General features: G+C 38.9%; 1 protein-coding gene and 1 pseudogene across 1 annotated transcript in view; both read right to left on the bottom strand.

Moving 5' to 3' along the window:
* Positions 1-15,784, bottom strand: part of XIRP2 (xin actin-binding repeat containing 2) — a 494,188-nt gene that overhangs the window by 299,193 nt on the left and 179,211 nt on the right. The window lies entirely within an intron of this gene.
* LOC102833921 lies at positions 6,383-7,287 on the bottom strand (annotated as a pseudogene).

Here is a 15,784-nt window from a genome sequence, read left to right as displayed (position 1 = left end):
CCACTTCTCTCAAGTTGATTCTGACTTCATAGTGACCCTAAATAGAGTGTCTGAGACTATAAATCTTTATGCATGCAGACACCCTCATGTTTCTCCAGAGGAACTGTTGATGGGTTTTAATTGCCAATTTTATAACTTGTATTGTGGCACTGTGGGTAAAGGCACTAGTCTCTAAAATTGGTTTGAATTGTAAGGTGGGTGGTTCACCAGTCACTCCTCAGAAACCCTATACAGGAACCCTATGGGTCGGAACCGGCAATGGTACTTAACAACAACAACAAAGGAGTCTTCATGGTACTGTAGGCTAAGTGTTTGGCTCTTGTTGTTGTTAAGTGTCACTGAGTCGGTTTAGACCCATAGCGACCCTGGATAGGGTTTCCGAGGAGCCGCTGGTGAGCTTGACTCTCCGACCTTGCAGTTCAAATGGCTTTGCAGTCTGGCGCCTTAACCCTCAGCGCCACACCAGAACTCCTTAGTTGATATCTATGTGGTTGAACAGAATGAAGCATTGTTCTCCAACCAGGAGGGTTCATCTCATAACAGCAACAGCCCTGTATTGTTATTAACTGCTCTCGATTCAACCCTATGCACAACAGAACGAAGCATTGCCCAGTCCTGCTACTGACCCTGTGCCATTCCATCTTTTTGGGGCTTTCTTCTTTTTTGCTGACCCTTCATTTTACCAAACATGAAGTTCTTCTCCAGGGACTGGTCCCTCTTGATAATATGCCTGTACTTCTTCCAACACAGATTTGTTTCTTCTTGTGGCAGCCCATGGAACTGTCAATATTTTCCCCCAACACCATAATTCATATGCATCAGTTCTTCTACAGTCTTCCTTATAAATTGTTCAACTTTTCACATGCATATGAGGCAATTAAGAATACCAATGTTTGGGTCAGCTGTACTTTATTTCTCAAATTGATATTTGTTCTTAACACTTTAAAGAGGTTCTTGTGCAGTAGAGTTGTCTATTGCAATACATCCTTCGTCTTCTTGACTGTTGCTTTCATGATTGTTGAATGTGATTCCAAGCAAAATGAAGCCTTTGACAACTTCAATTTTGTCTCATTTTATCATGATAGTATTTATTGGTCCATTTGTAAGGATTTTGTTTTCTTTACATTGAGCACAATGTTGTTGTTAAGTGCCATCAAGTTGGTTCTGACTCAAAGCAACCCTGTATAAGGTTTCTGAGGAACGAGTGATGGATTTGAATCACCGAATGTAAGGTTCAAAACAACCTGGCCGTCCAGTGCTTATTCTACAGTGCCACACCAGGGCTCTTTGAGCACTATGTTGTTGTTATTTGTGTATCATTGAGTCGGTTCCAACCCATAGTGACCCCGTATAAGGTTTTTAAGGAGAAGCTGGTGAGCTTGAACCACCAACCTTGCAGCTCAAACCAACTTTGCAGTCCAGCACATTAACCCACAGTGCCACACCAGGACTTCCTTGAGCACTATAGCATTGGAAAATATGACGTTGTTATTCATAAGGTTTTCACTGGCTAATTTTCAACAGGCCTTTCCTCTTAGTAGTCTGGAAGCTCTGCTGAAACCTGCCCACTATGAAGGAACCTCTTGGTATTTAAATCACAAGCAACCTACCTTCCCACATCATTGCAATATGCAAACCAGCAAATTGACAGATAAATGCTGGGACATCATTTATAATCTGTATATTATGAGTTGGAACTGACTCAACTGTACTTAAGGACAACAACAATATATATATTTAAAAAAAAAAATAGCAAGCATCTCAACATTTTTATTTCCAGGGTCCTACAAATACTTCTTCAACACAGTTTATTTTTATGATGCCTTGTTTGAATCTCTTTAGAATAACTGACTGATGCCTTCATTCATTTAAAGATAAAACTGAAAATGTGAAACATGCTAGGCGAATGTTAGGTTCTGGGATACAGTGGAGAGTGAAATCCACACATCTTTTAACCTCATTAAATTTCTATTCTAAAGACCAACACCAAATAAATTATCATATAAATATTCTAAAGTTAGGGTTGTGGTAAGAGTTCTATAAGAGCACTTCAAAAGTTTGTAAAAGCAGAGTTATTAATTTCATTTTTCCAAGAACTTTCTGAAAATCCCTCATAATTCTGGTGTGGTGGTGGTGTACTGTAGCGTCAATTCCAACTCAATAGGGATACTGCATAGGGTTTTCAAGGCTGTAATTTTTTACGGGAGCAGAAAGCCGCATCTTTCTCCTGTGGAACAGCTGGTAGTTTCAAACTGCTGACCTTGAGGTTAGCAGTCTGACTTGTATCCACTATGCTTCCAGAGCTCTTTATGTAGACACTCCTAAACATTTCAGCCAACTAGATTTGAAATAATGTATCCACCCTCATACAGACACACAGTAATTCAGAACCAGAAGGACATCAAGAGTCTTTTAAACAGATTCTTGTTTAGCATTCAGTTGTGTAACTGAGCATTTATTTTAATAAAGAGCTTTTTCATATCATAGGTGGGAACTGACAAGTTCCTTTCCAAATGCTCTTTTCTGTCTTTTTCAGAGTTTAAAATCAATTTGTTCTATGGTAACTTCTGGGTAAACTGATTACAGCTTCATAACTTCTGTTAATAAGGAATCCCTATAACTAGAAGCTATTTATGAGGTCATTCATTCTTCTGTCTTCTCTATTTTACTTTGAATCATCTTCAGTTATTTTTGTTTGAAGGAAGTAATTATTCTAATTCTCAACATTTTCATTACCCACTGACTCCCTGGGTAACATCTCAGTTCCTTCATCTGTACCTAGTGAGTTTGTTGTTATTATGTGCCGTGGAGTTGGTTCCGACTCATAGCAACCCTTTACAGGGTTTCTGAGGCTGTAAATCTTTACGGGAGCAGAAAGCCTCATCTTTCTCCCATAGAACAGCTGGTAGTTTCGAACTGCTGACTTTACAGTTCACAGCCCAATTCGTAAGCACTACGCTAGTGAGTTTAAACTATAGTAATGTCTCAAAACTTCCCTCTAGCTAGAACAGTCACCACCTGTGATGACCACCGAATAAAACATATGAAAGACTGTCCTTATAGTGTAGGCTAATGAAATCTCTGAAAAACATTATTAAATTTACTTTTGTGTAAAAGTGTGTCTAGACTCCTGATGTGGTGCTGTAGGATCAACACCAGATTTTGAAACACAAGGTCAGCAGTTCAAACCCACCAGCTGATACTCGGAAACCCTAAACAGGGTTGCTATGAATCGGAACTGATCAGATGGCCCTTAACAACAGCCATGTATGGAAAATGATCCACTCCCTTTTCATATCAGCTGTAGCACAACTCAGAAATATAGGAGAAAAAATTAATTTCTTCTCCTTTACAAATATATCATGATAAAAATCTTCTTCTTTGAAGACATTTCTTATTTTATAATATTGCACTTGATTTCTTTTTCAAATTTATCATTTCTTATCAAAAGAGACTTGGGCTAGCTGTTATATAGGAATTCCATCAATGCAAGGTAGTAGTAAGAGTTACACCACTCTACTTGGGGAAATACACTGGTGCCTTGTACAGGATGTCAATTATAAATGGAGATTATACATGGAGGGCTAAAGGTAAGACTTTTTTTTTAAAGATTTTATTGTAAATTGAGAGATAGTTTGCATGGGAGAACATTGGTTTTGCACTCATCCTATCGTATTTTGCTTCATTGCAGTGATTATGATCCCCTTGAGGCATCATCATTCAACAGTATTTGCATTTATTTCCTGTTTTGTTTTGTTTTTATTGTTTCTTTTTTTGATGTACACAAAAACACTCAGGAATATATAATAATTTAAACAACTAAAGGGCACATTCTGCAAGCCAGCCTCTTGGCCACCGGCTCACAGTCTTTCTCTTTCCTTAAGTCTAGAGTCCTCAGCTGCTCTCTCTCTCCATGCCATCACCTCTGCCTCCATCTTTGGTGTTGCTGCTTCTCTGGTTAGGGTCCCACATTCTGCCCATGCTCTTTTCTCTTGATGGTCTGAGGATCCTCTGCTCCTGGACTGTAAGGTTAACTATTCCCTTCTTTATGTTACAAAACATCTACCTTTGCAGTTGTGATATTGCTATTAGTCATGATAATTACTATTGAATCAAAAGAACCCTATCCCTGTTTCCTTTCACCAGACCCATGTAGACAAGATGAAAACTATTCAGTGGGGCTTCTACCTTCCTCCGCACACTCTGAAACTAAACTCCCTCTTGAAAACTTGAAAGTCAGCCACTTTGTGCTAAAGGCAAAACTTGTCATAAGAATCCTCACATTTTAATTTAGACTGTGGACTGATCTTAGCTTCTGTTCTTTGTCATCTTTTCAGTGCTTTTATTATCTTTGACCAAGGATTTGATGTTGGAAACTGATTTGTGTACCACTTGAGTTTTAACTAGAAGTCCAGATTCTGCCAACCCAGAACCTCACCTTGCTTCTAACCTGAACACTATGTATGGTATACATTTCTATTTGAAATAGCCTGCCACCTTATGTCCCCTTGCTTCGACAGTCCACGGACCTCATCCTGCTTCAGCACCAAGAAATGACATTTTTCTTTTACCAATTGCACGATCTTCTTTTACACATCTTTAATATCTTACAGCTCTGAACTTTTTAGTTGCCTTCATACATAGAAAATCAAATTCTTTGGTAGAATTTCTTGCAAACAGCTGTTCTTTAAAACTATCTGTTGAATTAATTTGCTTTTGCAGCCAAATGGTCCTGCCATTTACTATTGAAATGAATTTGGAGAAGGTACTTAATTTCTCTTAATCACAGCTTCCACATGTACATATTTCACAAGATTATAAGAAAATAAGTGGAATAATGCACATAAATGTAAGTAAAAAATGTGACTGGCTTATAATAAGCCAGCAAAACAATCCCACTGCCATGTAGACAACTGTCTTTTCATATTGCTGATGATATTTTCATAGATAAAAAGGGATTTTGCTTTGCTTAGAAAGTTCCATAGACACAAATGCCACATAAACTATTTTTTATTTATCATATAGCCTTTCAAATTGGAAATTTAACAGCTTTATTGGAATGAGAGAACACAGAAATTATTTTCTCACCCTAGCTAGAAGTCTTTTAATGTCACAAATTAAACTCTTCCATAAGCAAAAGTGGACATTCATTTAGGTTCTGTTAGCCCGGAAAATTAGTGTTTTGCAATTTACTTCCAGTATGGATAAAAGTAGTACAGGAACACAATTGATTAAGAAGAGGTTCCAGTTCTATACCTAAATACATTTATTGTAGTTTTCATTAACTGGATAGATTAAATGCAGATGTTATTACATAATTTACCACCTAAAAATCCTCCAACTAGTTATATTGCTTCAAGGATACTCTAGACTTTACAAACTTAAAAAAAAAAAAAAAAAAAAAAAAGGTCTTCTAATGTCATTTCAAGGAGCGTAGTGGTTACGAATAGGGCTATGGACCTCAGGGTCAGCAGTTCGAAAGTACCAGCTGTTCCACAGGAGAAAGATGAGGCTTTCTGCTCCCAGAAAGATTTACAGTCTCGGAAACCCTGTACAACTCCAGGGCACATAACAACAATGTCATTTCGGAGTTCTGGTGTGGCACTGTAGGATAACAACAATGTCACTGCAGGAGCGCCTGTAGCACCCTGGGTTAAACTGGACTGCTAACTATAAGGTTTGTGATTCAAACCCTACAGCTGCTCTAGAGGAGAAAGAGGAAGCTGTCTGCTCCCATAAAGATGTACAGTCCCGGAAGCCTTATGGAACAGTTCTACTGTGTCCTATAAGGGTCACTATGTGCTGGTGTGGTGCTGTGGGTTAATGCGCCAGACTGCAAAACCATTTGAACTTCAAGGTTGGCGGTTCAAACTCACCAGCTGCTCCTCATAAACCCTATACACGGTCGCTATGGGTCAGAACCGACTAGACAGCACTTCACAACAATAACAATGATTTGAAAATGACTTGATGGCAATAGATTATGGGAATGCCATTTAAAGTCAATGTTTCTCGGAATACATTCTTCAACTACTCCAAAATACCTTCCTTTATGATCTACACCCAAACTATCTTAATCTCTGCTTACTAATCATTCTTTTTTTCTTTTTTTTTGTTATAAATACACATGTTTGGTGAACGAGGGGACAGAAGGCAGAGAAGGCGCTGTCTACAGCTGGTATAGGCTGGAGGCTGGACGCTACACAGAGAGAAAGAGACAGTCTGCCCAGCAGGGCAGGCCGGGCAGCATTCTGGGGCTGGTAACACTTGGTTGGTGGGTAAGAGCCTGCAGAGGGTCTTGTGTGGGGCTGGGGAGGCCCGGATACCCAGAGGCTCCCTGGTCCGAGATTTCTGGGTGACAGTGGTGGAGGCAGCTCTGGGCTCAGCTCACATCACTCAAGGCCTTACGAGCAAACTCAGGCAGCACAAAGGCAGCCCGGTGCAAGTCGGAGTTGTAGTATCGCAGCTGTCTCTGCTCCACCTGAGTCTGAGTCAGCGGCTGCACAGGCTCCCGGAAGTTGGTGCTCGAGTTTTTCCTGCATAGCATGAAGCCGATCTGGCCACTGGGGTAGGTGGGAATGGTGCAGTAGGCGTAGGCCACCACCACCGGGAAGAGCGATTTGCAGAACTGCCGCATCTCCTTGATGAGGTCCAGGTGCAGCCACTGGCACTCGCCTTGGCAGCAGAGAATGCCCTCCTCCTCGAGGGCGGTCTTCATGAGCTGGTAATAGGATTCTTTGAAGAGGCTCTCAGCAGGGCCAATGGGGTCTGAGAAGTCAGTGACGATAACATCGAAGGCATCCTGGTTCTGTTTCATGAACTCAAAACCATCACCCAATCACCCACGTGGAGGGTCAGCTTTGAGCTGGAGTAGCCAACAGCCGTACTTGGCAGGAACTTCTTAGAGACTTGAATCATCAATTTCACACTGGACCACAGCCTCCACGGAGGGGTGCTTCAGCACTTCCCGCAGGACACCCCCGTCCCCACCTCCAATGATCAGCACTTGCGTGGATTGGGGTGGCTTCAGAGGGGTAGGTTGGCAATCATTTCTTGATAGGAGAACTGGTCCCTCTCTGTGCACTGGATGAAGCCGTCTGATACCAACCAGCATGTTGCCGTAGGTTTTACTGCAGAAGACAAGATGTCCTTGTACCGCGAGCGCTGATGGTGCAGCAGCTGCTCCACCTGCAGCGACAAGGCCTGGCCGGGCCACAGGCTGCAGGTCTCGCGGAACCAGCCTTTGCGGCTGGCATCCGGGCAGGAGGCGGCAGGGTCGGGTTCCATGGCAGGTGGGCGGGCGGCGAGGAGCGCGGGCCCCGGACTGCAGGCCGCGCGGAGCCGCAGCACCACTAATCTTTCTTGGAGTGACACGACACTGTAGGATAAGCATTGGACCACAAGATTGGTTTGAACCTCAATTTTGCCAGTTCAGACTAGCCAGCCTCTCCTCTGCTTCATACAAGTTGTTCTGACTCAGACCCTACTCAATGGCTCTTAGCAACAACAGTAACAATCATTCCTGGAAAGCGCCCTGATAGTGTAGTAGATTATAAATTGCACTGCAACCTCAAGGTCAGCAGTTCGAATCGACCAGCCACTCCACACGAGAAAGATGAGGCTTTCTGCACCTGTAAAGATTTACAGTCTTGGAAATCCTACACATAGGTTCTATGAGTAATAATCAACGGAACGGCAATTAACTACAACAATCCTTCCACCACTCCTCTATCGGTTTGCTACACTGTGGCAGCTTGTTTATTGCTGTGATATTGTCACCTGCATTTTAAATATCAGCAGAGTCACTAAGGATGCACAGGTTTCAGTGGAGCTTTAAGACAGACTAGGGAGACGGAGAGGCAGAGTACTTCTAAAAGGTTAGCCACTGAAAATGCTATACACTGTAGCAGAACATTGTCAGATACAGTGCCAGAAGATGAAAACATTATAAATAGTAGCAGAGCATCATGATATAGTGACAGAAGATACGCCACTCAGATTGAAAACAATTCAAAATACAACTAGGAAAGAGCTGCCTCCTCAAATTAGAGCTGACCGTAATGACAGGGGAGTCCTAGTGTGGTGCTTTGGGTTAACGCACTGGACTGCAACATGAATTTTAATCACAAGGTTGGTGGTTCAAGCTCACCAGCCGCTCCTTGGAAACCCTATACAGGGTCGTTATGAGTCGAAATGGACTCCTTAGGACTTAACAACAACATCATGACAGGAGTCCTGGTATGGCGCTGTGAGTTAATGTGCTGTACTTCAAAGTCGGTTTGAACTGCAAGGTCGGTGGTTCAAGCTCGCCTGCCACTCCTCAGAAACCTTAATCAGGGTCACTATGGGTCAGAACCAACTAGACAGTACTCAACAACAACATAATGACATGAATAGAGCAAAACTTTCAGGACCTTCATTTGCTGATGTGATACAATTCAAAATGAGGAGAAAGAGCTGCAAACATCCATTAATAATCAGAACATGGACTGTATAAAATATGAATCGAGGAAAACTGGCAATTGTGAAAATGAAATGGACTGCTTAAAGATTGGTATATCCTAGACATCAGTGAGGTAAATGGACTAGTATTGGTTTACTATGCCAGGAACAACGAATTGAAGAGGAATGTCATCACATCTATCATCAAATAGAACATTGCAATCTCTATCTTTAAGTACAATGCTGTCAGTGATAGAATAATATTCATTTGTCTACAAGGAAGAACACTTAATACCATTATTATTCAAATTTGCATATCAACCACTATAGCCAGTGATGATGAAATTGAAGAATTCTACCAACTCTTTTATTCTGAAATTAATCAAACATGCCATCAAGAAGCGTTAATAATTACTGGTGATACGAATGTGAAAGATGGAAACAAAGAAGAAGAATCAGTAGTTGGAAAATATGACCTTGGTGACAGAACCCATGCTGGATATTGCATGATAGAATTTTGTAAGTCTGATGACTTCTTGATTACAAATACCTTTTTAAACATAAACGATAACTATATAACGTAGATCTCACCAGCTGGAATTCACAGGAATCAAATTGACTACATTTGTGGGAAGAGACCATTGTTGTTAAGTGCCATCAAGTTGGTACCAACTCAGAGCCATGCTATGCACAATAGAACGAAACACTGCCCAGTCCTGTGCCAACCTTACAGTTATTGCTACATTTGAGCCCATCACTGTTGCACTGTGCTGATCCATATCATTGGGGGGTCTTCCTCTTTTTTCTAAGACCCTCCATTTTATCAAACATGATATCCATGTTCAGGGACAATATGTCCCTTCTAACAATATGGTAAGTATGAGAGATAAAGTCTGGCCATCCTGGCTTTCAGGGAGCATTCTGGCTGTACTTCATCCAACACAGATTGATTTGTTCTTTTGGCAGTTCATAGTACGTTTAATATTCTCTTCCAACACCATAATTCAAATGCATGAATGACTCCATGGGCAAAATACTGAATAATGCAGAAAGCATCAAAGGAAGATGGAAGGAATACACACTGTACCAAAAAGAAATGGTCAATGTTCAAACATTTCAAGAGTAACATGTGATTAAGAGCAGATGGTACAGAAGGAAAAAGTTCAAGCTTTACTGAAGGTATTGGGGAGAAAAAAAAGAAAGTCCAGGATATGACAGAATAAAAATTAAAATCTTTCCATAAACTGAAGCAGCACTGGAGGCAGTCACTCATCAACGTCAAGAAATTTGGAAGACAGTTACCTGACCAACCAGATGGAAGAGATCCATGTTTGGGCTCATTCCAAAGAGAGGGGACCAAACAGAATGTGGAAATCATCTAACAATTAATATCACATGCGAGCAAAATTTTTCTGAAGATAATTTTAAAATGATTGCAGTAGTACATAGACAGGGAATAGCCAGAAATTAAAGTCAGATTCAGAAGAAGATGCTGAAATTGGGATAACATTGCTTACATCAGATAGACCTGGGCTGAAAGCTGAGAATACCAGAAAAATATTTAGTTGTGCTTTATTGACTATGCAAAGGCCTTCCATTGTGTGGATAATAACAAACAATGGATAACATTGTGCACAATGAGTGCTCCAGAATACTTCATTATGCTCATGAGTTGTCCAAAGGGACCTGTCCTTAGAGAAGGACATCATGCTTGGTAAAGTGGGGGGTCAGTGGAGAAAAAGAAAGACCCCAAACAAGAAGGATTGTCATTATGGCAGCAGCAACTGGTTCAAACGTTATAATTGTTAGGATGGCGCAGCATTGGTGATTTCCTGGCATTGTGCATAGTGCCAAAACGGACTCTAGGGCACCTAACAATAACAAGGACAATCATTTATACTTTCTATCTCTTCCATAAATTTGCATGTCTGTTTCCTAATTCTCAAATAAAACTCACTGATAATTTTCATAAAGATACTTAACAGAAGACAAAGTGTTTTTATCTGTAAGAACCAGTTCAAATATTATCACCTCTTTGATGATTCCTGACCGTTTTGACCATTGTTAGCACTCTGCATCCTGCTCAGTATTGACTTTGCTCCCTTCAGTTGCCTCTTTGGAGAACTTATTTATGTATCCATGTTGTACTCACGCTTTGATGTATGCATTCTAAGTTAATGGTGAGAATTCTTTAAGATAAGTGATCTCTTTTACATTATTACTTCCAGACTGTACTAGTGCTATACAAGTATTTGTTGATTGAATAAATAAGACTAATTTATGTATAACGTTCACCTGTGATTAATGAATATTACATATGTTTCTGACTGTCAAATTATAACTCTATTTTCTTCTCTTTTGAATGTAGTAATTTTGTTCTGTCTTGGTACTTCTACTTCAAAACTGTTTATTTTAATGAATTATTCAATAGAAGAAATATAAGAAATAATGGTTCTAAGAAAATATGCAAATACATTTGTGACTTTTCTTTGTCAAATTTTATAAGCAACAGGGTTAATAAGCCATGAACATCTGACAATCCAAGCATCAAATGGGATGCACAGTATGTCGTGAAATATATTAGCAGCACAGTTACTACATTTAAATATTTTAAAGAGGTACTTACCAGATACAGATGACATAATTTTTTTTTCTTTTTTACTGATACAATTCATTTAATTAATGTTTCATTCATTCAGCAATAAATATTGTGTTAGCCTATAAACAGAAAAGTTTCAAACTGGAGGCACTTGAGAAAGGAGGGGCCAGGAAATGAAGGTCAGGTTGTAAACCATTTCAGATGACTGTGCCAAGAGGTAAATAATTTCCTCCCAGAAAATAATATGGTCATGACTACAATCATGTATCACTTACTACAACCTTGCATAACCCAGCCAGCTAGTGCCACTCCCCTGTTAACTCTTTCCATCCTAGACAAATGGACCTTTAGATTTCAAAGGACTTCAAGGAAGCTGGTCATATAGGCAATTAACCGTTAACCCCTTACCTTTCCTTTCTTCTCTCTACATAAAGCCCCCTTTCTCTGCTTACACTGTGGAGTGATTTTTATTTTCACTTAAGGCAGTCCATCTCTGGCTGTATTATTCCTCAGTAAAACTTCTTTACTTTCACTCCTAAGTGTCTGAGGTTTTCTTCTTTTACAAGACACTGGGTCTGATGCTCTGGGAAATAGCTCTTACTCTCAAAGTATTTAAATTTTAGAACGTGAGATAAGGCATATATCTGAGCAAGCCAGGCATTGATAAAAAGCATGAGGTAACAATAAAATTTGAAACTCGGGAAAATTTGTGTCCTTTTAGAAATTAAAAAGAACATTTTTGAATTCTACTTCAAGATATTAACAGTATTTAGACATGTGATAATGGAAAATCACTATTCTTTCAACTTTTCAAAATATTTTTTTTAGTTTCAGTGAAGCAGAAAGCATATGTATTTTAAAACTTAGCATAATCTCTTTATGCATACTTAATAATAAGAGCCCTGGTATGGAGCTGTAGGATAAGCACTGGACTAGTAACTGCAGAGTGGCAGTTCAAACTCACCAGTGGCTCTTGGAAACCAAATATACGGTTACTATGAGTGGGAACACACTCAAGTGGCACACAGTAGTGACAACAATAACAAAATCAACATTATAGTGACATCATGATGTCAGTGACTATGCAAATACTGGATGTTTATTTATTTAAAATCTTTCATTTTCACTTGAAATAATAAATAACATTATATTTGAGAAATTATTACTATATGTTGGCATGGTAGGATAATTTTTCAAATATAATGTTATTTATTATTTCAAGTGAAAATGAAACATTTTAAATAAACTAGTTGCAATTAAAAAATGTTTTAGTATGGTAGATTGGCATGAAAGTTAAAATAAGAAAAATAAGGAAATATGGACATCAGTTACAATGTTGTATAACATTTTCAAAACATCACAAAGGGCATATATGTTCTACACAAGTCTCTCATTCATGAATCTTTTGTTTAAAATTACATTTGGAGAATGAAAAAGACTGAGGGAATGGATATTAACAAAAATATAATAAATCAAAGCTGAATATGCATAAGCTGATGTTGCTGTGTGTCATTGAGTGAATTCTGATTCACAACAGCTACACAGGACCAAGAAATCTTAAAACCAAAAGGTACACTTCTGTACTAGGGGCACTGCCAAAATCCCAAGTGTTACAGACTGTGTTTTACTCATATTTTAAACAATGACTCAACCTATCTTCAACAGCAAAACTTTATCTTTGTAAGAATTTTATTAATAGGAATTATTATGTGACCACGAATGGCCTTATTTTCAATATTGTATTTATTCCAATAGTGACTTTTTTTATATTCAGAACTGAAGATTTGCTATGCATGTAAAAATGTAAATAAAACATGTATTGAGCATGTTGCTTATTAAAGGCATCATCAAACGAAACCACCTAACTGCTTATTAAGTGTAATCCTTCACCCTTAACTCAGTAGTTAGGATGAATCTGAATCTGTGACGACTCTCTCATTAGTTCTTTTTTTTTCTTTTTGCGAGAGAAATCCTGCATAAACATCATCTCTAAACTCAGTGGATTAGAACAATAATAATTCTGTTCTTCTTACATGTTGGTGGATATGCAAGTTAGCTATGTTAATTGACCTAGGATAGTTTTGGCTACAAGTTGTAAATTGGTTTGGGCTTCCAGGACATACTCATGATGATGGTGTGCTCGTCTTGTTCTATGCCATCAGATGCTATTCTGACTGACAGTTACTCCCTGTGACAGAACTGGTAAAACTCTTCCATGGGGTTTCCTTGGCTATAATCTTTATAATAGCAGATGGCTGGTTCTCTCTCCCATGATGACAACGTAAGGCCTTATTTTGGATCATGATTCAAGGAGAAACTGAACTAATTCCCTTTTTCTTTTCTGAAAATTGCAGCATAAATCAGCAAATCACAGAATTACTTCTGATGTCATGACTCATGTTTCTCCAATATGTTCTCTTATATTTCCCAGGAGATGGTAATTTAGCCTTTCAACAATTGGAACGCTTTCATATTGATGACAGGAAATTAAGTGGGCAATTTAAAAAAAAAATTTTTTTTTGCAGTATTATCAGTCGAGGTTCTTCTTATTTGTAATCACACAATTCAAATGGAAATTAATTATCTTCCATGTTTCCTTCTACCACTCATATGTCAGTTTGTCGCACTGCGGTGGCTTGCATGTTGCTGTGGTGCTGGAAGCTATGCCACCAATATTTTGAATGTCAGCAGGGTCACCAACGGTGGAAAGATTTCAGCTGAAATTCCAGATTAAGACAGACTAGGAGAAAGGAGATGGAGACTACTTCTAAATGTTTGCCTACTGAAAACCTTATGAATGAGAATAGCAGTGAAACACTGTCAGATAGCACCAGAATACTAAGCTCTGGTAGTGTAGTGGTTACGAATTGGGCTGCAAACCACAAGGTCAGCAGTTCGATACTACCAGCTGTACCATGGGAGAAAGATGAGGCTTTCTGCTCCCGTAAAGATTTACAGCCTTGGAAATCCTGTACAGGGTCGCTATGGGTTGGAATCGACTCGACAGCACTTAACAACAACAACAACTGAAAATTAAAACGTGATTAATAGTACTAGAATACTGTAAGATATGGGGCTGCCATATGAGCCTGTCAGGTTGGAAGTCACTCAAAATATAAATGGAGAAGAGCTGACTGTGATGACATGAATGGAGTAAAGCTTTCAGCACCTTCATTTGTTGATGGGAAGCAACTAAAAATGAAGAGAAACAGTTCCCAACATCCATTAATAATTGGAACATAGCATTATGAAGAATGAATCTAGGCAATTGAAAGTTGTCAAAAATGAAAAGGAACTCATAAACTTCAATATCCTAAGCATTGTTGTTGTTGTTGTTGTTGTTGTTGTTAAGTACCGTGGAGTCGGTTCCGACTCATAGTGCCCCTGCACAGGGGTTTCTGAGGCTGTAAATCTTTACGTGAGCAGAAAGCCTCATCTTTCTCCCATGGAACTGCTGGTAGTTTTGAACTGCTGACCTTGAGGTTGGCAGCCCAACTCATAACCACTGTGCTACCAGAGCTCCTTATCCTAAGCATTAATGACCTAAAATTGACTGGCACTGGTAATTTTGAACTTGAAAATCACATGGCTTACTATGCAAGTAATGACAAATTGAAGAAGAATGACATCACATTCATCACCAAAAAATAACATATCAAGATCTGTTTTGACGTATAATGCTGTCTGTGATAGGGTTATATCCATTTGCCTACAAAGAAGATCAGCTAATACTACCTTTATTTAATTTTATGCACCAACCACTAAAGGCAATAATGATGAAATTAAAGAATTCTACCAACTTTTTCAGTCTGAAATTGATCAAACTTGCAATCAAGATGTATTGATAATTACTGGTGATTAAAATGCAAAATTGGAAACAAGGAGAAAGGATCAGTAGTTGGAAAATATAGCCTTGGTGATAGAAACGATGCTGGAGATGGAATGAAAGAATTTTGCAAGACCAATGACTTCTTCATTGCAAATACCTTTTTAAACATTAAAAATGATCATTATACACACAGACTTCATCAGATAAAATACAAAGAAATCAAATTGACTACATCAGTAGCAAGAAACACAGTCATCAGTCAAAAGAAGGCCAGGGGCTTGTTTGTGGAACAGACCATAAATTGCTCATATGCAAGTTCAGGCTGAAGCTGAAGAAAAATTGTTGAAGTCCATGAGAGCCAAAATTTGACTTTCAACGTATTCCACTTGAATTTAGAAATCACCTCAAGAACAGATTTGATGCATGAGACACTAATGACCAAAAACCCATAAAATATCAAGAACAGCATACAGGCAGAAAGCAAGCATTTATTAAGAAGACAAGGCAGAAAAAAAAATCCAAAATGGATGTCAGAAGAGACTCTGAAACTTGCTTTCTAGAGTAAAGATGTTAACGCAAATGTAAGAAATGAGGAGGCACAGAGCTGAACAGAAAATTTCAAAGGGCAGCTCCAGAAGACCGAGTCAACTATTATAATGAAATGTGCAAAGATCTGGAGTTAGAAAACCAAAAATGAAGGACAACGTTCAACATTAATTAACTTGAAAGAACTGAGGAAATAATTCAAGTCTCAACTAGAAATACTGAAGGATTTTTTTGGGCAAAATATTGAATGATGATGGAAAGAATATACAGTCACTGTACCAAAAGAAATGGTTGCCATTTCACCATTTTAAGAGGCTGTGTATGATTAAGAACCAATGGTACTGAAGGAAGAAGGCCAAAGTGCACTG

This window comes from Chrysochloris asiatica, unplaced genomic scaffold, assembly GCF_000296735.1.
Source record: "Chrysochloris asiatica unplaced genomic scaffold, ChrAsi1.0 scaffold00099, whole genome shotgun sequence".
Taxonomy (NCBI): Eukaryota; Metazoa; Chordata; class Mammalia; order Afrosoricida; family Chrysochloridae; genus Chrysochloris; species Chrysochloris asiatica.
Note: the sequence above shows the minus strand (reverse complement) of the source record. Positions and strands in the feature narration are given on the sequence as shown.